This window comes from Tamandua tetradactyla, chromosome 12, assembly GCF_023851605.1.
Source record: "Tamandua tetradactyla isolate mTamTet1 chromosome 12, mTamTet1.pri, whole genome shotgun sequence".
Taxonomy (NCBI): Eukaryota; Metazoa; Chordata; class Mammalia; order Pilosa; family Myrmecophagidae; genus Tamandua; species Tamandua tetradactyla.
The window spans coordinates 89,804,716-89,831,068 of record NC_135338.1 but is presented as its reverse complement, the minus strand read 5'-3'; the positions used below and the strand labels follow the sequence as shown (position 1 = coordinate 89,831,068).

General features: G+C 38.7%; 1 long non-coding RNA gene across 1 annotated transcript; it reads left to right on the top strand.

The window, feature by feature from the left end:
* Nucleotides 1-1,667: 1,667 nt before the first annotated feature.
* LOC143651654 (uncharacterized) lies at nt 1,668-8,378 on the top strand. Its single transcript, XR_013160102.1, has 3 exons — nt 1,668-3,066; nt 3,767-4,210; nt 8,307-8,378. It is a non-coding gene; the product is annotated as an uncharacterized LOC143651654 (long non-coding RNA).
* The last annotated feature ends 17,975 nt before the right edge of the window (nt 8,379-26,353 follow it).

Here is a 26,353-nt window from a genome sequence, read left to right as displayed (position 1 = left end):
ACTCCTAGAGTAACCATAGGGAAGCATCTTCAGAATTTTGGGGTTAGGTAATCATTTCTTAGATTTGATACCCAAAGTACAAGCAACAAGAGAAAAAAAAAAGATAAATGGGACCTAATCAAAATGAAAAACTTTGGTTCCTCAAAGGACATTATCATGGAAGTAAAATGACAACCTATCCAATGGGAGAAAATACTTGGAAAAGATATAGACAATAAAGGTTTAATATCCAGATACATATATAAAAACAATCCTTCAACTCAACAAGAAGAAGAAAAGCAACCTGATTTTAGAAATGGGCAAAATACTTGAATAGAAATTTCACCAAAGAAAGTATGCAAATGGCCAGAAAGCACATGAAAGGATGTTCAACATGATTAGCTATCAGAGAAATGCTAATCAAAACCACAACAAGATAGCATTTCATATCCATTAGAATGGCTGCTATTTAAAAAACAGGAAATAAATGTTGGACAGGATGCAGAGAAATAAGAAGACATACACTGGTGGTGGCAGTGTAAAAGGATGCAGCACTGTGGAAGACAGTTTGGTGGTTCTTCAGAAAACTAAATATAGAACTACCATATGATCCAGCAATCCCACCACTAGGTTTATACCCCAAAGAATCAAAAACAAGGACTTAAACAGATATTTGCACTCTATGTTCACAACAGCCTTATTCAGGATTGCTAAAAGAAAGAATCAACCCAAATGACCATCAACTGATGAATGGATAGATAAAATGTGTCATATACATACAATGGAATATTATTCAGCCATATAAAGGAATGAAGTTCTGAAACATGTGACTGCATTGATAAACATTGAAGACATTATGTTGAGTGAAAAAAAGCAGACAGCCAATGAAAAAATATTGCGTGATCTTACTGGTGTGAAACAATTAGAATAAGCAAATTCATAGAGTCAAAATCTAGAATATAGTTACCAGGAGATGGGTGAGAATAGGGAATGGGAAGTTAAGCCTTAATAAATACAGGGTTCCTATTTGAAATAATGTTAATACTTAGTATGGATGCTGGTGATGGTAGCACAATATTGTGAACATAATTAACAGCACTGAAATATATACTTCAGTTGGATTGTTTATATGGTAACAGAATAAAAACACACATGGAACTACACTGCACACTGACCCCTATGTAATACCACGGGCTTTAAGTAATATTACAGTTATGAAAATGTGCCAATATCAATTATAACAAATATTCCACACCAATGCAAGGTGTCAGTGCTGGGTGGTGCTTGGGAATCCTGTATTTAATGTATGACCGTTCTGCAACCCTTGATTCTCTTATAAAGAAAGGAAGAATTTAAAAATTATACTTCAAACTAAAAATAATAAAAAATTCTTTGTGTTGATTACAGAAGCAAATCCATTTTCTTCTCCAAGAAGTTAAAAGCCAAGTTAATTTTAGAATTTTTCCTTTTTTTTAAAATTGATTTTGTTTTAAATCCTCTGCCCCATTGCCCTTTCTAGACTATTCATGTGGGATGAGTGTAGGTAATTAATGCTTAATAGCGGTAGCTTACAGGAACACCATCATATGGTTTCAGGCACAAACTGAAATTATCTTTGTAAGAAATAGAATATGGAATAAAAACTGAAGATCATAAAAAATTATTATAATTATGAATACTACTTTTAAAACTCTGGGACAATTAGATATAAGATGTGTATGTTCCCCAATATTTTTAGACCTCAAACTATGAACATTGTAGCATTAGGAAAATCTTAGTTTATGATTAGGAAAAGTTTTGTAGTGACAATATTTTATCCAGAAATATGAACTAAACTGATCAATCATCACTGCCCAAATTCTCTTTGCTTTCAAGCAAAAAGCATCAAAGGCAGTATGAGAACAAGAGTCAGGGGGCAATTTTTAAAAAAGGAAAAAAATAAAGAGTTTGATGTTGACATTGATTGCTCCTCTCTCGTTACAAGCCCATCAAGTCAACATTGTTCAAATCAATTGGCTTGATTATCAGGGATGGTTGAGTTTAGTTCTTACATGTGCCCTCAAGTCAACAGAGGGATTAGAGACCTGAGGAGGCAGACCCAGTTTTGCTTTGTTAAATTGTTCTCTTCTTTTGGAAGATGACTTGAAGGTCAGTGGTAAGCAAACACTCTGCTTTATTAAGGCACTAAACCTTGGCCAGAGAATCAAGGGAAGTTGAGACAGGAAGAGTTTCTTCCCACTAATGTAATTCTTTAGTATCACACTTCATCTATGTACTTGTAAAATGGCCTGAGTAATGACCTTTTTTGCACATTTCCAGGGAAGGAAAAAGCCACAATAGTCTACAGTCCCTAGTAACACTGGTCCTTGTCTGTTTCTAATGGTAGATGATGGTCCAACCTGATGGAACAATGATGTGGTTATATCTGGGATGGGAGAAACCAAGCTAACTTGTAATTATGTTACATTTGGGGGGAGAGTATATATATTTGTGGGGAAAGCTATTATGAATGGGATTCTTTGTTTTTAGCATTAGATAGGGTGTCCCTTGCCCCCTGAGATTCAATTCCCTATATCAGACTAAGCTTTTTGTGGAATTCATCCATGTGCCAAATATCACTGAGTCACTTTTCTATGTCAGGTTCCAGTGTCAGCTCTTCTGGGAGATATACAGAATGTTTCCTTCTCTCATGGACTTTATATCCAACTTTACATGCAGGCAAGTAAAAACACAAGTGATACTGGTGTGATGGGAAGATGCTATCTGACCAAGGACATGGAAAGTGAGTAGGTGAAGAAGGCAATGAAGAAAGAGAAGTGTTTTCAGCAAATAGTACGTTCAAGAACAGAGACTGAGAATATGAACTGAAAGTGAAATGTCCTTCGCCACTGTCTATCAGAGAGAGAATGTGTTGAGTGGACCACTGCCACTGTCTGATGTGACTTTTGCTGTCTTGGTGGAAAGAGAATGAGCAAAAGCATCAGAGATGTCAATGATATGCTGTAAATGTTTAACAACCAGCATTGAGAGCAGCCCTGACCTGTTACTGATGCCCATGGTGTCCCATGTGACATGATGTCACCAAAGGTAGGAGTCAGGAAAAGATGCACACAGCTGTGAGAGGTTAAACAGTTTACCTGAAATTTATCTGTAGAAGGGGAGTAAAATATCTACCATCTAGCTTCTTTACAAAGATTAAATGCAAATATAACATCTCATATGGAAAGCACTTAGCACGTTCCCTAGTATCTAACAGTTGCTTAGCAAATGTCAGTTCTAATCCAACACCTATATAATCAAACTCTGTTCTTCAGTCAATTAGAAGATGACTTTTGAGTCTTTTGGTTTGACTTTTTAAGATTTTTCAATTTTAAAAAAAGTAAATAAATTGACTTTAATAGAAAGTGTTAGTAATACACTAAATCTTGCCAAAATTCTAGAAAACACTTGGCCAGAGACTTCAGTTACTCTTGCATTCAAATTAATGGGGTACATGGTCAGTGAAAACTATGGTTTGAGATGCTGAGTGGAAATCCAAATGCAGTTTGGGGAGGTCTGCTGAAAGTGTGCACTGTGATCACATCATTCCTGATAATAATAATAATAATAATAATAATAATAATTATTATTATTATTATTATTATTATTATTTTAGAATAGGGAGAAGTAATTAACTAAAACTGGAATTTAGAGAAAAAGGTAAAGATCACATCCAGAAAATCTATTTCCCATTGTGGGACTGTAAAATTTATGATACCCTTTATTAATATGTCTTATCTCATTTTAGGTATATTCACAGGGGGCTCTAATTCAATCAAAGCAAAACAAACAAACAAGCAAACAAACAATCTGCTTAGCAGTGTAGTGTGAAGAAGAAGAGGTGAGAACCATCCCTGGACTAACCAAAACCTATACTCTGCATTCCCGGCATCCAGCACTTAGTCCCACAGCCCTCAGCACCAAGCCCAAGAAAAAGGCTGAAGGGGATGCTAAAGGAGATGGAGCCAAAGTAAAGATGAACCACAGAGATCTACAAGGTTATCTGGTAAATCTGTTCCTGCAAAGCCAGAATCAGAGCCTAGAAAGGCCCATGCAAAGAAGGGAGAGAAGCTACCCAAAGGGGAAAAAGGGAAAGCTGATGCTGGCAAGGATGGGAACAGCCCTGCAGAATATGGGGGAGCCAAAACAGGGCAGGCACACGAAGCCAAAGGTGCTGGTGATGCTGAGCCAAGTGAGTGCGTTTTTGTAACTGTACTTCTGGTGACTGTACAGTTTGAAATACTGTTTATATCAAGTTGCATTAAAATGCAGATTTTCTTAGAGCTATGTTGTTAGCACACAGAACACTTCACTGTTGTTTTTTTTTGAGGGGGAAAGGAGTGAATATCACTAACTCTATGCCTCCATAGTGGGATTAATAGGAGAAAACACCTTTCTCCTCTGGTTTTGAGAGAATTCCTTTTTACTTCAAGGAGAAGAGATTCCCTGATATTGACACACATCAGCCACCTTAAGACAAATGCCTTGTGGTATGGAAAAACTAACATTTCTTTTCATGTCTTCATATCTTCTTCTCCCTTTCAGTCTTCAGCATAGACTTGACTCCCTTAGACTCAGAGAGCTGTTGGGGCCTGACCCAAAAATTGGTTGTCAAATTGTCAGGTAATCTGGACTTTCCTGTGAGGCCACTGTGATAGCGTCCATCAAAAAAGTAGCGAGTCCTTTTATAGATTGTGGGTCTTCAAACTGATCATTCTAGCATTTTCATTTCATTTCCTGAAAGTCAGGGTCGGCTGGTGAAAAGTTAACCCTTAACGTGAAATGTCAACCCTCGCTCTAAACTTTCCCTGTTCAGAACATCAAATGAAGACTTCACTGGGCTTTATAGTGGTTTCTGATTTTGGTAGTCCACGGAAGAAGGGAGTTTGAGGGTTGTTGTATACTGTCAACGATCATCTGCCAGTGTCCTGCTGAAATACCATGGCTGTTTGTGAAAAGTCTCTTTAGTAAAGCTGGATACAGTTTGAGAAAAAAAAACTTTGACCTCATTTCTTGCTTCCCAATTCTCACCACCCACATTTGATAATTTTTACCCAGAGACAACAGCTCGTCATTGAAAGACCCAGCACAAGAGCAAGACTCCCAAAGTAGTGTGAAACAGGCTAGCAGAACCTAAAGGTGACTTTTCAAAGGTATTGTTAGCAGTAGTCCTAAAATAAGTGTCAACATATTTTGGATATTCTGAGAAAGTCCTTCAAGAGAATAGCCTTATGCATTCTCCCTACAAGCCCAACTTAACTCATTTAGCCACATGACAAAACTGTTATTTGGGAAATTATAGTAAATTTTCCTTTATCCCTGTAGGGGCAGTAACAATCAATACCAATAAATCATTACTTATTAAAGTATGGAGCGACTCTAAGTGAAGAGGACAATTGTCATCGAAGACGAATTTTTTATATCAAAGATGACAAATATTCTAGGTGCTAGGAATACTGTAGAGAATGAGAGAGAGATGGTCTTTGTCTCATGGGACTTGTATTTTGGTGGGGAAGATAGACACAGAAGAAAAAGTCATTCATAGAGTGCTACCAGAGAAGCACCATGATCTATAGACAATTCCAAATGGCAACTTGAGATACTGGCAATCCAACCCTTTACATCCTAGCTGACAAATATTGTCTCCAGTTGCATTAACTTATTACCTCTGGAATCACAGGGTAACTGCATTGTCTATCCTCTAAAGTCCTTGAAATTCTTCTTGAAGAAAACAAAAATGATTATTTTTGTCTCTCCTTCAGATGTCAAAGAAGGAAAATTTTTAATAGGTTCTGGAAATCTGGAAGTTAGGAAAGGAACACAGGAAAAGTTGTGCTATTTAAACCTTATTTCCCCAATAAATTTCTAAAGTCCCCTTGTATTTTGACGAGCTTTGGCTCTGCTTTCTGGGTCCACAGAGGGGCCTGCTGTCCAGTGGATTCTGACCCAGCATAATCCTCAATTCTAATTATGGTGCTTTGCAAGTCCACTTATCTGACATGAGCATACAGCCAAAAAGCAAGCAAGGAGAACCCGCCCTATGAAATGAAACCTTTGTTTTAAAAGCTGGTCTTTAACCTCCTTGCTGTTTAAACTCTGATTGCCTAGATCACAAAGGAGGCCTTCACAATCCTATCCCTGGCTCCAGAGGACACCACAGTGGCAGTTGCTCAAATTACTTCCTCTCTCCAGTCTATTCTGTTCAAAGTAGAACAGAAACCTCTCCAAAAAGTGACCATGTTCAGCCATTAAATGGACAATGCTGCAATTGCCCATATTAACCATATTTCCATTTCACAGTCATGCAGAAGTGGATTGACACTTGTTCATTTATTTAGCAACAAGCAGACAAACAACCACATTTTAAAAGCTTGATCTTTTTTTTTCCAGAATAGCAGCCTTTGAGGAGAGGAACTTCCTTTTTCATGAAAAATATAAAGTTATGATAAGCAATGAGTGTGAATAGCTGAAAAGCAGAGGGTTTCCTGATGGACAGGAAGGCAGGGATGATATGTTCCTACACCAACTTTTTGGAAGAGAATATTAAGGGACAGAAAGGCAAAATGACTTGCTCAGGGTCATGAAGACAATTAGTGGCTTATTGGACCTTCTACTTTGTTCTGACAATGCAGTGCTCTCTGTGTAGGCACCAATTTTAAAAAAGCAAAACAAACAAAACCACAGTACTTAATCTTTAAATTCAGTGGTCACCCCCTTTGATGAGGCAATGAAATGTAATAAATTTCAACTATAAAGAGATTAAGGAATGTTAGGGGAAAAGTAGGAAGTTAGGTGAATGTTACAAGCATAAGTCTGTAAAGAATTCAAACCAAAGACAGTGTATGATATATACTTACTGTTTCAGTTTGCTGAAGCTGCTGGAATGCAATGCACCAGAGATGGGTTGGCTTTTATAAAGGGGATTTACTTAGTTACAAATTTACAATTCTTTGGATGAAATGCAGCTGACTTTTCTCTGGGTTTCTCTGCCATATGGGAGATGTCACATATGTGTTTTTTCTTAAAGAGATTATCCTTCCTTAAAGTTCAAAGCCAAGCCCTAATCTGTACTTTTCAAACTTTAGTCTAGAGACATGGGATGACATAATCTTGAAAGAACTTGGAAAATCAAGTTCTGGCCTAGAATCAGGGATGTCTCCACATCCTAGCACAAATCACTTGACCTCTTTTTCTGATCCTTATTTGTAGAAAGGAGATAATAATATATATACCTCCTTGAGGAGTCCTCCTTGAGGACTAGGGGCTGTGTGAGAGGATTGCTGAAGTCCTTCCCAGTATTAAAGTGGGTGATGTTGTAGGGGTGAATATGTTCAGTTTAGCGTTTGCAGAACCCTCCACTCACTGTCAGTCCTGTGCATCTGTACAGGCACTAATCCTGTCCCACTCGCTTCTATAATTTGCCTCTAATTCTGTATATTCCATCCAAATTTATTGTACTTGACTCTGAAGCAAATGTAAATATGTTTAACCACCATGAGATCTTTGTTTTAATTATTCAAAGGTTAGACATTACTTTTGGAATTCCCCTAAGCATTTTTGCAAAAGGCATGTATTCAAAGATAAGATAGGGGATGATGGTAAGGAGCGTAGCAGCTTTAAAACATGGTGCCCCCCATTTTTTTGATATTTCTCCCATTGAGCAGTTGGGTCTAAGCCCCCATCCCTTGAATATGACAGGCTTCTATTGGCTTAGACCAATGGAGTACTCTGTGATTTCCACAGCTGGTTCATAAAAGGCAATATAGCTTTTGCCTTCTTCACTGGTTTGCTTGGACTTGGATCCCCAAGTTGCCCTGTAGAAAGATCACATGCTCTGCAGCTGCCATGTTGTGAGGAAGCCAAACCACAGAAAGAGACCACATGAGGGTGTTTCATCTATAGGTCATTCCGCTTCAGATGCCAGACTTCGAAGTGAAGGATTTTTCAGATGATTCTAGCCCCACCCATCAAGTCACACCTCGGGCTTCAAAACTTCCCAACTGAGGCATCAGACACTGTGGAGCTGATACAAGTCATCCCACTCACTGTTGACACAATTTCTGACCCAAAGAATCCATATACATGATAAAATGATTGTTTTAAGCCAGTAAGTTTTTGGGTAGTTTGTTATGTAACAACTGTGCCTGGAATGAGAGCCTAAAGAAAACTACAAGCACAATTAATGTCACTTTGCTGGAGAGAATATTCTCCCATGCTACATGCAAGGATGAGCCATGGCCACCTTGGGTCCCTCTAACACATGTTGTTCAACTCTGATCACTTTCCAGGAAAGGAATTCCAAGTCCTTCCCTAACGGTGTCCCAGAGTTCTTCTAAGAATTATGAACATGTACATGAAAGCACTTTCTAAACTCTAAATTACTACAGAAATAGAAATAGTAAGTATTCTTAAGCACTATTTCTACTCCTTGGTAAAGCGTATTTTGTGCTTAACCTATTGACAATCTTGTTTTCTAATCTACTGAGAGATTTTGAGCATAAAATGACAGGGCCACTGTAAGGAACCATGATATTGGCCACTGAAATATTAGGCATAGATCAGGGTCTGTTTTGAATCTGCTTTAGTGACAGTATATGAGCTGTGAAATGAACTTAGATTCTAGGTAGAGAATATAGAAGGCTCAATGTCAGAAGAAGAAAGCAGTTGTGGCTCAGGCATGTTGTACCTACTTCAGTTTTTCACTCTAAGATGAATAATATTTGAAGATTACTGAACAGAGAGATGGTTTTTCATCATTGTTACTTCCAATACCCTCTGTCACCAACATTTTCAAAACAGGAGTTTGGAATTATCCCAGCTGAAGGTGAGAATTCCCCCTCACTGAAAACTCATGGCATCCTTGAGCTCTTGGGATAACAGAAGGGTTTCATCCTCAAACCTGGTCCCTTTGGGATAAAGGATAAACCATCATAGCCTCATTTAGTTCTTTTATAAAGTGCAGACGACTTTCTTCTTTAATTTATTAATTAAAACTTTTCATTAATATTTGAGCTCACAGTGCAAGGAAAGAATTGGATTATTGCTCTAATGTTCTAGAATTTTTGGCATTGGGGGTGGGTGAATAGCCTCAGTGGTATATAATGGACCTAATTCTGAAAATCAGATTAAATTTACTCTTGTACCATTTTTTTCCTCCAGTTTTCTATTTCATGCATTGCCTCGAAGTCTGCTCCTCATGTTGATGCTGGTTTACAGCCCCCACTCTGTATCTCCTAACAAGCTCCTTGGTGCAGCTGGAATTAATGCTTCCTGTCATTTTAAATAATGTGACATTGAAATACAATTTTTTAATGTGCTGGCATTTAACATGCCACAATATTTCAGTTATTTTACATTCATCTGGGTGCTCTAGTATTATTACAGCTGTTATGAAATTCTGACAAAGAGGTGCATTTCTTTCTTCTGTTCCACCATAATTGCTTTTTGCTGCATCTCTGAACCGTAACCATGGTGATCTGCAACATTCATCAGAGGACCTCTTGTTATTTCCCTCGTGTGAATGAAAAACAAAGTGGTATAAATACTCAGCGAAGTTTTAAAAAGGCAGCGTTTTCTCTTTCTTACTGTCTTTTCTCATCTTTTTTCTTTTTTCTTTTCCATTTCTTTTTATTTTTTTAATGAATTTCCAAATGTAGTGAAGCTATTTATGGGGGGAGGGTTTAAGTTGTATGCCTTTGAATGAGAAATTCTTTATGCTGGGTCTTCACAGAGAGAAAAGGAGAACTTAAGTCAGCGCCTTCAGGAAGAAGGAACTGTTGTCATCAAAAATGATAAAAGGAAATAAAAGGTTTAGTCTTTTCTAAATTTGACTTGTTACAAGCAAGTCCTTGTTTGAGCTACTTAATGCGGAATATCATTACCGTATGGGACCCATGTCACTGGTGTTTGAACATCCACTTCCTTTCGGGTGGGAGGCTGAAATCATCCTGCCCTGGTAAGCACTTTAAAATGCCATCTTTCTGGGAATTTGGGAGAATGTTGGGAGGTCATCCCTATCTCATCGCTCTGTACTCTTCCCAATATTCCTTATTCCTTCCGTTCAGGCTTATCAGGTTTGACTTGAGTTGATACACAATTTCCATTAGGTTTTCTGCAAGAAAGCCAAAAGTAGTCATCTCAAGGGCTCATGTTGTATTGGTATGCCAAAGATCAGTGATAAAGCTGGTAATTTCTTCACCTGAAGCATTAGTTCATTCCCATTGGCACTCTGGCTTCAATGATTTGAAGATGAGGAGGTATGGATCCTTCTTAACCCCACTGGAAGTTTTATCATAGATTTTCCTAGACCTGACTTCAAAAGGCTTATCTCATTTATTTATTTTTCATTATTTTTCCAACATTCCCTTTTGGACATCTATAGCTATTAAATACTTAGCTTTTTGTATTAAGCAGTGCAATTTAGTTCTTTGGTGTTACCTAAAGCCAACTGCCTTAGTTCCTGTCAAGTACTTTCTTGTCTATTGTTTGGCCATTGTATCTACTGTGATAGTGCCATTCTTGGGTGCTTGTGGGAAAATACAGCAATAATAGCAATATATTTTGGAGCCACTGTCCTTGCAGAAACAATTGGCTATGAATAAGGAGAATTAATGGAGTTGTTTGGACCAAAACTTCAGTGAAACATTAGTGAAAGCAAGTTATGATTATTATTTACAGCTCTAACTGAGACTCTATAATAGTTTTACTCAATTTGTTTTTCAGAAACCTAAAACCTTTAAATTGTTCCTATGCAAGTTATTTCCATAGCAGTAGACCAAGTACCTAGAAATTAAACACAAATCTGGTATAGCCTGCTAAAGTATTTTGGGTTTAAAATGTAGTCTTACTTAAAATTTAATTTGTATGATGAGCACTTAAAGCACATTTTCACTCATACCACCACATAGAAAGCTTCCAAGAAGAAACTTCAGTCTCTCTCCCCTGAGACTTTTAGCCAGTCCAACAAATTAATTCTGTGCTGGTCCACAATGACAAGCCAAGTGCATGAATTAATACTTTTAATAATGGTGGTGGCCAGGAGAAGGCACCTGCTAAACCTCCACCTTCATGGATCTTAATTGGGCAGGGCCTTGCTACTGGGCTTTGGAGACCATGGCCTTGTTTGCACTGAAGACATTGTCCACATGGGCTACTCCCACTCCAGGACTGAACACAGATGAAGTTAATATCCTGCAAACTATTCACTTTTATCTACCATTTTATAATCCATAAAATACATTTATTTGAGTGTCTCATTTTGCCTGACCAGGACTCAATAAATTAAAATCAGGCAGGGAAGTCATCTGTTCTTCATTTTGCTGAGAAGGAAACTGGAGCTCTGAGATTACATGGTTTCACTAAGGATGTGATTGAAGTCTCCTAGACCCAACTCTTCTTCCTTTCTATATGAACAGGACTTTATTTATCCATCCATTTATTTATTCAACAAATATTCAGTGATCTTCCACCAGGTTAGGCCCTCTGTTAAGTGATGGGTGTATATCACATAAAAGATCGTGAGTCCAGACACTGACACACAGATGACTAGTGCTGTTCAAGGTGAAGGGTTGTGGGATGTGCTGAAGCGAGAGGACTCAGCAGATATGGTGAGTGTCATGGTCAGGTTCATGTGTCGACTTGGCCAAGTGGTGGTATCTGTTTGTCTGGTTGGGCAAGTACTGGCCTGTTTGTTGCAATGAGGACATTTGATAGAATTAAATCATGATCATATCAACTACATCTACAGCTGATTCCATTTGTAATCAGCCAAAGGGGAGTGTCTTCTGCAATGAGTAATGCTTAATCTAGTCATTGGAAGCCTTTTAAGGAGGATTCAGAAGAGACAAGCTCTTCTTCCTGCTTTGGCTGGTGAGCCTTTCCTGTGGAGTTCATCCAGAACATCCATCGGAATCGGCTTCACAGCCTGCCCTGTGGATTTTGGACTATGCATTCTGGCGGTCACTTGAAACACTTTTATAAATTTTATATTTGTGAGTGTTCTCTTGTTGATTCTGTTTCTCTAGAGAACCCTAACTAATACAGCGAGAAATAACTTTGAGGTGCCAGACACAATTTAAGCAATCAGATGGCCCAACCCTATCTCTGGCCTCTCTTACTCTATCTTCGAACAGGCCCAGATCAAATAGCCCTGGTTCAAATTGTATCATGAAAAGAGAGGAACCTCTGTATGGTACAAAAATAGAAGAAATACATGTGAAAAGCCAAAAGGAACTAAGAATATGTTTCAGAAAGAGAATTACCTTAGAAAAAAAGGAATTTTTAATAACTTAAAATCACCTGGAAGAGTTCACAAAAAGTATTGAAAATAATAATAATGAATCCCCTTGTCTAACAGACACACACATAAATAGAATAGATGTTTTTGAAAATAGAAACTAACTTTGAACTGGAATAGGGAAAGAAAAAGGAGGAAGAAAGGAAGAAGGGATGAAAGAATTCAAGGAAGGATATAAAAATAAAGAAGCAAAGAAAGGAAGGAAGGAAGGAAGGGAGAGAGAGAGAAAGAAAGAATGAGAGAGAGAAAGAAAGAAAGAGAGAAAGGAAAGAAATGAAGGGAGGATGGAAGGAGAGAGGGAGGAAGAAAGAAGGAAGGAATGAACAAATGAATGAAACAAAGGCAGAGACAGGAAGAAGGAAAGAAAGAAGAAAGAAATGGAAGAATACAGCAAAAGAGAGAAAAGAAAGAAAAGAAAAAGGAAAAAAGAAAAAAAAATTGGCTGATGGATTCAGAGAAGGTTTAAGTAGCAAATGAACTCAGAAATACCTGTAGCAGTAGACCAAGTACCTAGAATCTTTTTCCATCCTCATCTCATCTGCTTCTTTGCATGATGTTATCTTTCTGTTTTCTCACCACAGGCTTGCTTTCTCCCCAGGGCCATAAACAGCTCCATGTTCTACACTGTAGCATTTCTACCATTAAATATGGAATGACTTGATTTCTCAGTTGCAATTTGAAAACTCCCAGAATAGGATTCTGCTTGGCCTACCTCTTTGTTGATTAACTGAGCCAGGGGAAAGTAGAGCTATAAGGAAGTAAAATATCGAGGTGACCAGGTGACCTGGCGTTGGCAGGGACAGTGTTGAGGAGGCTCCTAGTGAAGGGGTGGAGGATCCTGGGCAGACAACCCAAAATATGCCCATCATAGCAGAGTGAGAGGGAAAAATGTCAGATCTTGAGAGCATGCCACATCAAAATAAATTCCAGATTGAATTTTTAAAAGTAAAAGAAAAATCTGTAAAAATTTTAAAAAACAAAGAAAAAATAGTTTCAAAAATTTACCTTTGGTTGGAGAAAGATGGTCTAAGAATAGGAAAGAAAAGTATGAAAAACAGATTTTACAGTATAAATTTCCAAGTTGTACAGTTGAAGAACATAATAAAGAAAACACAAAGGAAAATGCCTCTTACAAACAGGGCAAAAATTTTGCAACAATTATCATATAGAGTCTGATGTATATCAGACTTTACTATTAAAGAAGAAAACAATAAAACATTAAGGGAATAATATGGGCAAGGAACATGAACAGACACTTGACAGAAAAATACGTTTATTCAAAAATCACATTGCAAATGTATCAACCTTGTTATTAATCAAATAAATATGAAGAAAAATTAGATATCATTTTGTTTATCAAAAATAAAACTTTAAAAAAAATCTCAACACTAGTGAAGCTGTGGTGAGCAAAGTACAACCAAACAGATCTTACTGCAATGACATTAATGTAACTTTTATGAGGGCAATTGGACAACATTCATGCAATCCCTATAGTGTTTATAACAGTTGATTATTTAATTCCTTTTTGAGAACTCTACCTTCAGAAAATAACCAGAGGGATGCAAATAATATTTCCATATAAAGATGTTCATTCCATATAAATATGTTAAGAAATAAATAAAAAGAAGAGGAAAGAAAACAGTGTCTGACAATAGACTATCTGTCCCCTCTGTCTTTAGTTCTTTCACTATTTCGATTAGATTTCATGGTTCACTATTTCAGTGGCTTTTTTTTTTTTTTTGCCATTCTTCTAACTTTCTTGTCCTCTGTCTTTTCATCTTTCTGGTGTCTGACAAATTACCTACTCCAGATAATCGTGCCCACCACTCCCTAGTTAGTTCCACTGCAATGCAAGCCCTCTTGAATACCAATCCCTTTTACAGAACACTAAAATTGGCTCGAATCACCACTTTTGCTACTGCTTATGTTTGCCTCCATTTGCTTCAGTGAAGTTGGAGTAATCTTTCTGAATTCCAAGTCTGCACATGCCTTTTGCCACCCTTTCCTACAAGGCCACCTGCAGCAAGTAAACCCACTTCACAAGATGAAAAGGTTTCCCCATCCCCAGATGGCCCGACCCCACCCATCTCCACCCCCCCAGATGCTCTGACCCCACCCACCTCTACCATTCTCACATGGCCCCCCATCCATCCCCAGATGGCTTATTCTAATGACCTCTTCAGCTTCTCTCTCAAGGTTTACTCCTAATCCTCTAGGCTTTAGTTACTGTGACCTCCTTACAGTTCCTCAACTATGCCAAGATCTTACTCATCAGTTGGCTTGGCATACGGCATTCCCTCTGCTTGGAACAGCCTTTTTCTCTCAGCTCCATCTTTCTCACCCATTTCACTTGGCTTGCTCCTTCAGATTTCAACTCTATAGTCTTTTCCACGTTCCCTGACTTCCTTAACCAAGTCAAGTTCCCTGTTATACAATCCCATCTTCCATTGCACCTTGACTATGTAATACCTCCTCATTATAGATGTATGTTTATGTGCTTGAGTCATTGATTCATGTCCACCTACCTAACTACTGTTTAGTGAAGGAGGTATAAGATCCATATAAGCGGGCAATATGTCTGCTCTGCAAATCACCATATTCTCAGGAGCCTGGCACACAGTTAATATATATTTATATATTTTATAATCTTTCACACAGTTAATATATATTCATATGTTTTTTGAAAATGAAGAATTAAATGATGGCTTATACTTATGAGGGAATACCACGTAGCCACTAAAAATTTAAAGAATTTTTTAAAACTTGGAAATCTATTTTAATACAAATACTTTCAACAAAACAAATCTATATATAGCGTATGATCACATGGTTTCATAGAACTATATATGCAAGAAAATGTTGCTTAAAAGCTGTGATCTCTGGTTTACCTTTGGATAACTAAATGGTGGGATTATGTATGAGCTTTGTTCACTTATTTCTAATTGTCTAGTATTTTGAAAATATTCTTTGATGAGTTTATGGGTCTTTTATTATCAGAAATATTGCTTTAAAAATTATGTGACCTTTCATTATCTCAAGTTAGGAGAATTTCTAATTCAATAAATCATCACCTCCTCAGCTCCTTTATCTTATGTTGGAGAACCTTTGGTAAACAGATTTCCCCTCGATTCAGATCAGGTCCTCAGAAGGTACCTGGACCTCATGCCATGTAAGCTGGGAATTCAGTAAACACCTTCAGGTGATGATGAGGGCACTCGGAATTGAAATACCCACATCAGTTTGGGCTGGGACTTTTGGTCCAAACTGCTCACAACTTCTGAATCTTACAGCCCTCTAAGCAAAGGAAGTCAACTGTGAAAATGTCTCAGAGTTTTAGGTGACCTTATAGCATGGCTATTTTTTGAAAACCAAGTGACAAACTATAAGTAAAAACATATATATATGTGATAAGGGACAGGACTTTATTCTCTAAGATTTCAAATATTATTTGATTGAGGTAGGTATAGAAATAGAACATAGCTTTTTTTTCTTCTGGTATCTCAGGACAATTATTAGAATCCTGAAAGGCAGAATGGTGGAAAATAAACATTAAAGAGAGTATGCAAGAGATAAAGAGATCTGAGCCATGACACTAAGGTTTTTTGATGGGGTAATTTTTGAAATTCTTCCTTATACTGATTTGCCTCTAGGAATTCATTTGATACTTCTTATCTTTGAGGAACAATATAAAACTCTACTACACAATACATTTGTTGAAACAAATGAAATGCATGTTTGCTTGATCACCAAATTAGTAAAATTGAAATAAAGGATCTCCTTTCCTTTTGAGGAAGGTTAGTCAATATTTCTTGTAGCTGTCATCAAAATAGACATTACATATGTCATCCTATTCTGGATTTTTAGTGAGTAGTTTATAATCTATCAATTTGGAGGATTCATGCCCTGCTTATCCAGGTAAGAGAGAATAAGTCGAATATTTGTTATTTTCCCACAGCCAAGTAACATCTGAGTCTCTGTCTTAACTGATTTGCCCCCTGAAATTTTTAAGATAAATTTTATTTACTACTAATATTTAGATTTATAGAATGTGTATCCCAACAACTTGATATTTTGTTTTATAAATGAAATATACAAGGCAAAGTTTTTGTGCTCCAATGTTCCCTTTTGGGATGTCTGAGATAGGTAACACTTAGCATATTCTATTACAGAGAATTTATGGGACATTACCTGTTTCTAAAGCCAACAACTTATTCCTCTCAAGCCCTCTATAGTCTATCTTTAAAAATAATGCCTATTGTATATTTATTGTATTTTGTTTGTAAATCTTCAGCTATCCATGAGAACTCATGGACTCTTGTTGTTTGGGAAAGGCTAGCGCCATCAGTTCTTCTCTTCTTCCTGTGGCATGAAAGTAAAGTTTCTATACTTTGTCCCAAGTTGATTAATATTGGAACATTGGGAAGAAGTGAGCATATTGAAAGAGAGTCTATTAATATATTAGCAATGGAATTCAAATATTATAATTATATTCAAGGATGACTTAAGGTAAATAAAAATCTTAAAACAATTTTCAAAATAAAGTGTCTTAATTCAACAAGCAAAATTCTTTCAAAGAAATCTCAAGAAGTAGTGAATAAGGGGTGAGGGGTTATTTTCCTCATCTCAAGGGGTGTTTTTGGGGGGAGGAAGGGGGGATGGAGTGCTAGAGGGGAGAGCATTTCACTGCTGTGCCCCCAGAAAGATGCTAGAACAGCAGTGGAAACAACAGGTCCTTCTGTTCAGCTACTGAAGCAGAATGTGGCGAGTTCAGGCGAGAACTTGCTACAGTGCCTCAAGAATTTGAGGGTTTCTTTCCTCGCCCAGAGAAAGAAATGTGAATGGGAAAGCTAGCGAGAGCTCCCTGTGATGAACTACACTTGGTGTTTGGTGGGACAAGGATGCACTGGTTTTGTTGCGGAGTGATGGATGCTTCAGGGCTTAGTTGGGCTATCCTCATATGGAAAGAACCCTTCCTGGCAGGACTGCCTGCCAGGGTGTCACACCCAATGGCATGCTGCAGAAACAAGAGCAGAGGGTGCGTGCAAGAGGCCAGTCAAAAAGTATAGTGCCCACATTCGGGAACTGTACCTAAAGGACATGACTGTGGGGGTTCTCCAAAGAACCTGAAATATTCTTTCCCCATCAGAAAGAGATGAAAATTGGGCTGCTACAATCCAGATAGCACATGTTCCTGATTATTCAGGCACTTATTCAGGTAAGACTTTGCTTCTTTTCTCTAACTTCCCTCCTGCTTCATCCTTAGAAGAGAGAAAGTGGGCAAGAAGTGTGAGGCAAGAAGTGCAGATCTGAAGAACAGACCTTGCCCTCTTCTCCATTGCTGGACTCTGAGCCTAGGCTTAAGCCTGAGCTAGGAGGTGGGATAAACCTGAACTCAACAAAGCCTGGCCTTTTGACTTATATTGCACTGGGCTTTTGCTAACATCTCAAATGAGATTCTTTTAATACTCAGAAACTCACCTGAGATATCATCACTGGGCAGGGAAGAAGGATCCCATGTAACTTTCTGGAAGAAAGTGGTTAAAGAAAAATGCAATTGCATTGTTTTTACCTTACTGAGCCCAGCCCATTTAATAAACAGTTATGACTGGCTACTGAACTGTCTTGGCCCCACTTGGTCTCCCCATTGTTGTGTGCTTAAACTTCATCCCATCTCCTCTGGGTACCACCTCTAGGGAGTGGGTCACCTTTATGGTGAAATGTGACCTCTAATGCTTCATTTGAGCACTGAGAACCAAGGAAGCTGGTGGGCACCTTAGCTGAGCACATGACTGCTGCTTTTTTCCTTTGTTCCCTGGGACCGATTGGTACATTGGAGTCACAAGACACCAAAGCAGCACTGTTTATGCGGCAGAGAGAGGAAAATTCATTCTCAAACAACTCTTTCCATTTTAATTTATCAATTTTGTCCTGCTATAACTTATGGAATCCATGGATGTTGGGCTGAGCCAAGAGAATAATCTTAGTGACTCGTAGCATGGTAAATTTTGATTCACCCTCAACTCTGAGAGCTAAGGCTGTGTGGGATATCATAATGCATATTAGTTTTCTATGCTGCATAATAAATTACTACAAACTTTACATCTTAAAAAGAGCCAACATTAATTATCTCCCAGTTTTTGTGGGTTAGGTTTCCAGGCAGTTTATATCGGTCCTTTGCTCAGGGTCTTACAAGGCTGCCAAGGTGTGAGTTCATTGCAGTCTCATCTGGAGGGTGGACTGGAGAAGAATCCACTTCTAAGCTCATTTAGATTGTTGGCTGAATTCATCATTTCTGGATGACTAAGGAGTCTGTCTTCTTAGTGGTTGTCATCTGAAGGTATCTTAGCAGTTGTTCACAGTTCCCTGCTAAGTGGCCCCCTCCACTACTAGTTCATAGCATGACTCTATTTCTTCAAGGTCAGCAAAAGAATCTCTTACTCCATTCTTCTAAGTGCCTGCACTCAAGGGGAGGAGATCATTCATGGGCATGGCACATTGAGGGGTCACCGTAGGGTATACCTACAGCATCCTCATTCTATATCCCACCAGATGACTTCTTCCTAAAATTTCCTTGCTCTCTTGCATTCGTGGACTTTTAAAAAACAAGCCACACCAGATTGTTGGACATACCTAGATATGTCTTGTCCCCTTACCCCACATCCAAGCCCTAGACAAGAACTTTACCTCCCCACCTTTAAAATGCCCCCCAATTCCTACCACCTTTCAACATCTCCACCTCTACCCTCTTACTCCAAGGATCATCATTTTTGCCTGTATCACTGCCACACTAATTGGTTCCAAATTTTCACTTTCTTATAATATAATTCATTATCTATACTGCAACAAGAGCAATCTTTTCAAACGACATATTGATCATATTGTTCCCTCTATTAAGCTCTCTAAATGCTTAGTTTTATACTGTAAAACACAAACTTCTCAACCTAGCCTACAAGGATCTACTTAAACAGACCTCTGCCCCTCTGTCCTACCTTATATTCTTCCACCCACAGGAATGTGAGATTCGAAAGAGCTGGGCCTTTGTCCATCTTATTCTCTGTTGAGCCTTCACTGCCTAGAGTGGAGCCTGGAACATGGTACGTGGTCCATACAAGACTTCAGTGGAGCACCGGTGTCATTGCTAACATGAGGCCCCTATAACAGTCCCCGAGTCTTGATATTCATTAGCTTTTAGCCCATGATAACTATTCAGTATAAGTTCTCACCCTCTCCTAACAGCCCTGATTCCCCATCCTGATGGGTCAAGGATAGGAATTGAATGATTATGGTTCAGTATAGAAACCTAACTTCCTTGGACTCAGTCCCTTTACAAGTTTGGAGTTTTCAAGATGGGATTTCCAGCTTCGGACACAATGCAAAATGCAAGAACTTATGGGTTTCTGACTTCGGCTCTTGGTCTGAGATCTTAATCTAAAACCCCATGTGAGTTCCTACCTTCCATATATTCCAATAAATTTAAGAATAATTATTTCCAGGAAGGGACCATTCACCTCCTCCATGCCTATGGGAGACACTGCTCATCAATCAAGGCCATCCCCCCAACCATCTGCCATTGTCCAGGAAATCTCCATGGCCACCTCTGTGTTTGAAGTAGCAGTGTGTTGGTATTCAGGATGAAAACAATTAGGCATATTTACTTTAGGGAACAGAGGATAAACCTTGTTGTTATTCTGCATCCTATGCAAAGATAATTAGATGTCCTTTTTGCAATTTTAAATCTTCAGGGTCCCCACCTGTTTCCCCAATAAAGCTAACTAACAGTCTAGAAAAGGATGGCAAATTCATTCTATCTAAGTTGCGAATTTGAGTCAAATTCTTAGTGGCTATTGAAGTGTACTAGGGTCACACCTGGGCTCAGCATGAAAAAAATGTGGTTCGGTCAAAGGTGCTAAGAATTCACACAATTTTACACTTTTCATTCTAGTTCTAGATCCAAACAACATCCCTCTGGATAATGCTAACCACACCATGCTGAGAGAGCATGGGCTCTTGAAGACCAAAGGTCCCTGTGAGTTTAGACTCTATTTCTCAGAACCAATAGGGAGAGCCTATAATGCTTAGAGAACACAAACTCATTTCCTGGCCTAAACAACTTTGAAACCCATATTGGATATCTGGTGTTTTATTTGAACTTAATTCCTCCTTCCTTGGTTTCTGGCAACATAAAGCAGAAAATCCCGGGACATGAGTGAGGTAGAAGCCATTGAAAGCTGTCTTGACTTTTCCCTCCATAGTACACTGGGACATACCATGTGGTATGAGGCATTCATTTGCAGGCCTAGAGTCTATAAAACTGTTTTCTGAAATTAAAAAATTTAATTAGAAGGCAGCATCTGTGAACCTTTGGTTGGAAGACACTGTTTTTATCTGATAAATTATATCAGCTCCGTGGCCCCTTATCCCCTTCCCACCATGCCAGAGATTGTAAAACCAGTCTTTCTTCTCATTGTAATACTCCTGTTAACAGTCAGATGGAGACTTCTCTACTTAATATTTAACAAGCTACCGATGCTTTCTGGAAAACTTAGAAAAATATTTAATTTAGAGCCACTTCTTCTTTCATATATTCTCGTGACTGCCATGTTTTTCTCTCAGTCCCTCATTTCCAGAAACAGTGGGGGAAAAGCTGGATATGGGTGTCTGAGGGGTAGATCAGCATCTTAATCCCTATCTGAAGCCAATTTCTGCTGTTTGAAACAATATAATACGTCGCAGTAGCCAATTTGGGGGGCCATGGGTACAGAATTGTCATATTTCAAGTGGGAGATATTTTATCAGGTGCAAAAAAATCAAAAACAAAAAACTTGCTTGGCAATGATAATCACGTGTTTTCTTTTCTGAGCTGAGCTTGATAGTAGTAGAATGGAGAAGCTGTGATACAATATCACACCAGTGATCCTGGTAAGCCAGAAGTATCTTTGGATATCGAGAAAGTGAGCAGACAGTGTTCATGGCCAGGAGATAAGCTGAAGGTGGAGAACAAATAAGAGCAAGTGAGCTGTCAGAGTCTAGGACCCTGGTTGTCTGGTGAAGCAGAAAGAAGCAGGTGGAAAGCTGGATACTAAGGAGACCAGCTGGACCTGTGTCTTAGTTTGCCAGGGCTGCTATGACAAATACCACATACTGATTGGTTTAACCACAGGAATTTATTGTCTCACAGTTTCTGAGACTAGAAGTCCAAAATCAAGGTGCTGGCAAGACCATGCTTTCTTCCTGAAGTCTACTGGCTTACTGTGATCTAGCGCTCCTTGGCTTGCGTCTCTGCTTCCACTCACATGGCAATTTCTCTCCTTGTATATGCTTTTCCAGTTTCTGCTGATTTCTGGCTTCTTCCTGTGACTTCCTCTGACTTCTGGTTTCTACATCTTTTGGTTTCTCTGACTGCATCCAAATTTCCTTTCTTTATAAGGCCCCCAGACATACAGATTAAGACCCTCCTGACTCAATTTGGCCACATCTTAACTACTTAGAGCATCTTTTAGAGACCCTATTTACAAATGGGTTCCCATCCACAAGAATGAGGATTAGATAAAGAACATGTCTGAGTTTATGAAATTAACCCACAGGGAAGAGAATAGGTAGGTCCTGAACTTCTAGTTTATAGGCTAGGAATCAGAGAGGGTAAACTGGCAGAGATGGGAGTCATAAAACCAGGCTAAAAGAAACTTATGGAGCACAGACTCTAGAGTATTGATTAAGAAGCTGACCTGTAGGGATATGCAAATATCACAACATAGGCACAACGCCCAAAAAGCAGCCACTGTTAGTCTCTCAATATCCAATCTCAATTCTTAGTAAAATAATCTTGACTTTAAACAGATTACATTGCCAGCTGAAATATTGCCTATATTTTCTAACTTTCTTTGTAGCTGCCTGTAGCCCTGTGCCAATAATCTGTAAAGTGATAAATTTGGGGGACTTTGAAAAGCTCCTTAAAAGAAAGGAAGCAGGAAGGATTGTTTTCCTTCTCTACATACATACTCCTCTACCTAATTCTTCTGGAATTCAGTTCAGGTGTGCTGGATGGAGCTGGAGGAGCCACGGACGGCTGTGCTAGTATGGTAATGCAGAAAATGGGAAAGAACTGGGGTCCCTGCTGATTATGGAACTACTATATCACTTTGTACCACCTTCCTCCATTGTTAACAACTTACATTACCTTTTTTCAAGCTTATTTGGTATGAAAGAGAAATCAAGTTCTATCTAATCTAAGAACAGTTTGGGGCTAGGAAGCCAACCTGTTCCTTGCTAATATATATCAGCTTTACCTATGAGAAGAACTTGCACTCAGGGAGGTTATGTGACTCATCTAGAGTAATATAGTTTCAGTACTTATTAGAGGCTTCAATTCAAGTTCATGTTTCCTTCCATGCCTTCAGCACTTAGCAAAGGATGGTCCATGTACTCACTGCTTCCAAATCATCTGGAGTGCTGGTTAAATACCCAATTCTCATCTGTCCTCCAGCCCTTCTGGGTCTCAGTCTATGGAATGGAAGCTTTACAATGTACAATTTAATTTGATTCTTAAGCACTCTGAAATTTAAGAAACTCCTTCCACTCAATCGACCACCTACCCAAGTGCTGTGATAGTTTATTTTACGTGCCAACATGGCTAGGTTATGAAATCCAATTGTTCTATTAACATTGGCATTGATGTTGCTATGAAGGTATTTAGTAGATGGGATTAGCATCTACAATCAGGTGACTTTAAGTAAAGGAGAGTTTGCTCCATGATGTGGGTGGGCTTCATCAAGCATGAACTGAAGGTTCCAGGGATCAGAAAGAATTTTGTCTCAAGACTATGCCCCCTATTTTTCCCTGAATTTCCAGCCTGTCGTCTTCCCTTACAGATTTGGCCTCTAGACTTGAACTTCGTACTGGAATTTCTAGACTCTAGCCTGCCCTATGGATTTCAGACTCATCCGTCACCATGAATGCATGAGACAATTCTTTACAATACATCTATTCATAGATATTAAATATATAAATGCACCACATATTCATAATACATGCATATTCCTATAACCTGTTTGTTCTGTTTCTCTGGAGAACCTTGACTGAGAGGTGCTGAGTCTAGGAGGCACATTCAGGGGATCAGAAATAAAAGTGATGTTACTCCCCATTTGCTGTTCATAGTCCACCAGCCTGAGGACGTTTATGGAGTAAATTCTTCAGTAGTGCATGAACTGAAGGCAGAGCATCCCTCCCCTTGGCCTCAATATATTCTTTCAAGTACACACCATCTACTTGCCTATAACCCCCTCTCTTCTTCCCAGTTTCACATATTTACTCTCCTTCTTATTCACTGAATACTTCAGAACCTTCTTTCCATCCCAACTCCTTCACATTAACCAGTGAAAATTCCAGCTTCTCATCCTTGACCTTATAATTTCCAATGATGTTCTCATTTTCCCCAACTCTGCATCCACTTCCATTCTCACACCTTGACCCTTATTAGCAGAAACTTCACCATTCCTGATATCATTAATCAAAATAGCTAATTCAACCATGGCAACTCCTTATTCTCCCATCTCCTCAGCTCAAGTACATCTACTTCAATACTTTATCCAACTTGCAGTTTCAGCCTTGATGCCTCTCTATTCTCTCTATCAGTTGATTCTCCTTTATTCTGTTTCTGTTCATCCAGCTTGGGTCGCCTGTTATATTGGGGCAAGCGCTCTTTTGCAAATATCCTTAATTCCTTTGCCTCTTGTCCATCCATCATGTGCAAAATCCAAGTATAGGATGAATCCACTCACTCATATTCTCCAGGCCAGCATCCTAAAACCAAAGGCCTACCTTTAGGAAAAAAATCACACAATTAGGGACATTTGACCATCAAAGTTTAATAAACATTCTACATCTCTCGTCAGCTCCTTCTTCATTGTCCTACATGTGTTTTGTTCTCTCTCTACCTGATATCATGAACTTCTTCTGCTCCTCCTCTCCATCTGAAGACAAGCTTACTTCACACTCTCCCAAACATAAAAACGAGCCTGAAAGTTTGAACTTTTCCTTAGCTCCCACCACCACTTCACTCTATTCTTCTCCATGGACAGTCTTCTCTAGATCGTTCTCCACAGGCCATCTCCACCACAGCACCCACAGCCACTTCATAATTGGGTGAACGCTGCTTCTACCCTACCACTAACCCAAATGCTCTTACTCAGTCATCATGGCTCTCCCCCTTCTTGGATCCAAGCATAAGAAAACTTTTCAGCCCTCATTTTCTGTTTGCTATGACTCTCTTTTAACTGTCTTCATTTGGCATCCAGGCTGAAGAGGCAGTTCACTCTCCAGTCATATATCCAAACATAAGGAAACATTTAAGTAAACATTTTTTGCTGTTCTAGTTTGCTAGCTGGTGGAATGTAATATACCAAAAATGGAGCAGCTTTTAAAAAGTGGAGTTTAATAAGTTACAAGTTTACAGTTCTAAGGCTATGAAAATGTCCCAATTAAAGCAAATCTATAGAAATATCCAATCTAAGGCATCCAGGGAAAGGTACCTTGAAGTTCAGGGTTTCTCTCTCAAGTGGAAAGGCACACTACAGTCAGCATGCCTCTCCCATTTGAAAGGGCACATGGCGAACACAGTGGCCTCTGCTGGCTTTCTCTCCAGGCCTATTGTTTCATGACGCTCCCTGGGAGGCATTTTCCTTCTTAATTTTCATAGGTGGCTGACTGGTGGACTCTTTGTTTCTTGTGGCTATGTCATTCTGAAGCTTTCTCCAAAATGCTTCCTCTTATAAAGGATTCCAGTAAAGTAATCAAGACCCACCTGGAATGGGTGGAATTTAATATCCACACATGATTGAGTCACATCTCCATGGAAATAATCTAATGAAAGTTTCTGGCATACAGTACCGAGTAGGGATTAGAAGAAACAGCTGTCTTTACAAAATGGGATTAGGATTAAAACATGGTTTTTCGAGGGTACATAAATCCTTTCAAACTAGCACAGTTACTATGGCTCTGTTTCACATGTCCTCGTTCCAGGGTCCAAGCTGAAGAGGTATCCCCTATCTGCATTATGTCCTGCAATATGTCATTTTCATGGAATGGAGAAAAGTGCAAGAGGCATCGAGCAAATACTTTCATTCTTCTATTGGTATATGATGTAGGTTAAGTCTGCTCACTTCATATTGATCACATTAAGTTAAATCGCCCATCCCAGCATCAATGGAGAATGAAGTGTATCCCTTTCATAGGTTAGGGGCAGGTGTAGGGGAAAGCACTATTAGACATATAGCAACAAGCAAGGGTATACAATTCTCTTACAGGAAAAGGGTAGGGGAATATGTAGGGCCAGTATCACAGTCTACCACACTGATGAAAAGCCCTTGACCCTGTGTTGTTCACTTGTCTATCACCTATGTTGAACTCATTTGCTTCTATATCTACCTGAACGTCATGTCAACGCATTCATTGTAATTTGCTAATTCTCATCTGTTTCACTCTCTGCCATCTCAATCTTGCCAGTGTTCATCCTTAATTAATTTTCTCTGTGCTTATATTTGTTTTGTTCTTAACCTATTGTTGTAGTTCATTAATGAATAAAGGGTAAGTTAAAAAAAACTGTTGGCTGAATCCAACATGGGATTTTTAACCTTGATGGGCTCTCACTGTTATAGTCTTTTTTCTCTCTTATTGCTTTCATATGCTAGAGTGGCTGTTAACCTCCATCTTTCTTTTTCTCTGTATCTCTCACATTGTGAATATCCTCATTTCATATGATAAACAGGTCCTTCACCATATGAAGATGTTTCGAGCTTTCTGATTCGAGTTTTTTCAATCTTCTTCCTTGCCATCTTGAAACATTAATGCAGATTCACCCTCCTTCTTTCTGTATCCTTTATAGCACAAGACATGTTCCTCTCACTGGACACATCTAATTTTTCTCCCTTTGTGTTCTCTTGTGAAAATATTATAACCTTATTGTATTCCATTTACTGTTGTTTACTGAGGATGCCCTAACGACTGGTATATGGAAAATACAAAATAAATAATGTGACTTTATTT